Raw genomic sequence first — 3083 nt, 5'->3', positions numbered from 1 at the left:
TGCCTTTATTAATTGTAACACGATGTTTGTAAACCTCAGTATTGCTCTATACTTGCTTTAAGTAGTTACTTCAATTCTGATAGGAACTAACTAGGACTACTAGCATTACTAGCTTATTGTATTTAAGTACGCATGTTTCCTGTTTTTTTGAAGGGAGAAATAAACGATTTACTTATTTATTATTTAGTCCCCACAGATCGCGCCTGCTGCGTTCTCCCCAGTGCAGTTCCGCGCCGCTGCAGCTAATACAGCGACTCCATACAAATCGGCGAAGTTCGCGGCCGCGATCGAACTATACGCGAACTGCGAACTTACATCAATCCTCGTCCAACACTAGATCTAGCACACAAACTTGAGATGTCTTAGTTTACCCGGCGGTTGTATGTTAAAACATATTGCAAATAGCAATACAGTTTGCTTATTTTTTTATTGGGTATTTTCTTTTTATTCGCCCCCATTCCCTTATTAAATAGGACCATTTTTAAGAGATAGGTTCTGTATAGATACAGTGTTATCACATAAGTATCATAGTTGTAATTACTTAAGTGATTAACTACAATACTCGTATATATAATACTATTGATAATGGCATCAATTAATTAAGTGATCACCTCTAGATAGTAATTTATCGACAGTTGGAAAGCACAGTCACATCTTAGAATCTTGCACTATCATCTACTACTTGTATCCATGATTCCATGAGCAAACAACCAGTGAAATCTGTGCCGGTAGATCAATGTCTTAGGAAATAAATTAGCTGTAAATAAAAACAATTAATCCGAGGTGTGAAACTCCATTTTAATAAAACCACTTATCACTTTCCGCATCAAAATAAGCGATCTGAATTCCGCGCAATATTCCGTTCCCGTCCATAAGTAATTCCATGTAATAAGTCCGTCACAAAGGCTTGGAATAAAAGAATGAAATTCTTACGTCCAGGGCAGATCCAATTTAAACTTGGCCGTGTTTACCGAAACTCTCTTTTTCACAGATATCACTTCTTCGGATATAATTAACTGTTGCGAAGTTTTTCCTCGTCCGATTCGCCCGCCCACGCGAAACGCTGAAATTTTAATATGATCGATGTATTTGAAAAAGTTTGTGTATTTGATGGCTACTTTAAAACATGTTTGCCAAATAAGGAGAATTGTTGATTGATGGCAAATAAATTATTTATTACTTTTATTAGATTGGTAGGCACACCAATCTTATTAAGAGTGTATTTGATTCATCTTAGAATGCGTCTGCGGGCGATTATTGAGAAATTCAGGTGAAATTTTATGGAAACAGAACTTTTCGAATGAAAATTAAGTTTTACACTTACTATTTTAACGATCACGGGTGTGACATTTTGCAAAGGCGAAGTTTAAATAGATAACTAAGACAGAATATGGAATCGAAAGATAGATAATCGAATTGATGATGACGAAGGTTATAAGATTAAACAGATATCATACTAGTTGGCAAGTAATAGCAATATCACTGAAATGCGTTATCACGTTATAAATGTCTGATCGCAAATCGCTCTCAACTCCACCGGTCGCCGAGCAAAAACGGCAAGTTTTAAGTAGATACCTAATTACAAAAGTTCTCACCATCGTCGTTTACAAAGTATTGAAAAATGAACGCAGATATTTGATCTTTGCTCGAACAAAGTAATTTTAAGTCCGATAGGGTTCGCCTCTGGCCGGAGATTAAAAATAAAAGATGTGAGTGCAGCTTTAAACTATAGTTAAGATAAGCCAAGTTAAAGTGTTGCAGCCACAGTGCGGGTTTATGGAAAGTTAAAATGAAAGTTGTACTATCTTTTAAAAATAAACTTGTGAGTTTGCTAACAGGTTATGAATGAACAACAAGTTATGAGGAATGTTATTAGCGCAAGCACTGGACTAACTCTCTTCCTCTACTTTTGAATTAGTTGTTTTGTCAGCAGAAACGAAAAGTTGAAAGCGCAAACTAATATTGCAGAGCAGACACCCCAATGAGGGTGGCGAATTGGTAAGATTCCCCCCGGTTTTTGCAATTTGTTGTTTTTATTTTGATTTCGAAGTTTTAGCTGCGATTTCTTCAATATTAATGTTTTAAAACGTTTACGTTTCATAATAAAGGCTACATTGGCAGTCATACTTTATTTAGACCAGGGGGCGTAGTGTGAGTTATATCAAACGTCGTCACTAGTGAGCGCGTAATATATGACGAATTGCAGCCCTAGCGGAAAATTTCAAGATCTAAAATTTTCCTTTTTTTTATGCGCTCACTAGTAAGGACGTTTGATGGAAACTCACACGAAGCCTTCTGGATGCACAAGATTTGCAGCGGTAGGAATTCCCGTTAAATAGAGGCAGTGATCTTTGTTTGTTTTTGCTGACCTGACTCTTAAATCTTGTTACGTCTTTCATTGCATCCATTTCTCTCGCTCAACATTATGAAGTGCTGTGACTGTACGTATAAATCTGTACCTCACAAAAAGTGGGAACTTGAGTCGCTTGGGCCAACGAAATTATAAGTGTTCCTTGCCCCGAAACCCGAAAAGGGGAGAAACAAGCAAGTCACGAAGCAATTCGCAATCGTAGCCGAGCCGCCCCGCGTTGTTAGCGCGCTAACAAGCCGCCGCTGTAGGGCTGCTACTGTTCATTAACTTGATTTTACTTGGACGGACGATTGCACATCAAACTAAGCACTGCGGTGTCTTATGTAATTGATAATAATAGGTGCGATTTTTCATACACAATGTGAAGGCAGATATAATGTATGTATTGGTGCTGTACATGAAGTTTTTGTCAGAAAGAATACGGTTATGAACAGTGAATATACAGGACCTATACATCATGTAGAGCAAGGTGTTGTTAGCACACCAGATATCCCTTTCTTAGATTGGAATACCCTTTTTGTATAGGTACGTTCCAGAGCCAAGAAGAACTGTAAAATGTGTCTCCAGCTGATAGGTAACTGCGATGTAGGAAGTAAGCGGAGAGCCCATTCATCTAAGTTTCTGGCCGTTTTTGAAATCTGAAACAAAAAGAAATTTTCAAGCTCTTGCTTGATCATTTCCTGCATCAATTTCGGTATCTTATAGATACGGT

The sequence above is a fragment of the Ostrinia nubilalis genome, chromosome 7 (genome assembly GCF_963855985.1).
Source record: "Ostrinia nubilalis chromosome 7, ilOstNubi1.1, whole genome shotgun sequence".
Lineage (NCBI taxonomy): Eukaryota > Metazoa > Arthropoda > Insecta > Lepidoptera > Crambidae > Ostrinia > Ostrinia nubilalis.
This window is presented reverse-complemented; position numbering follows the sequence as displayed.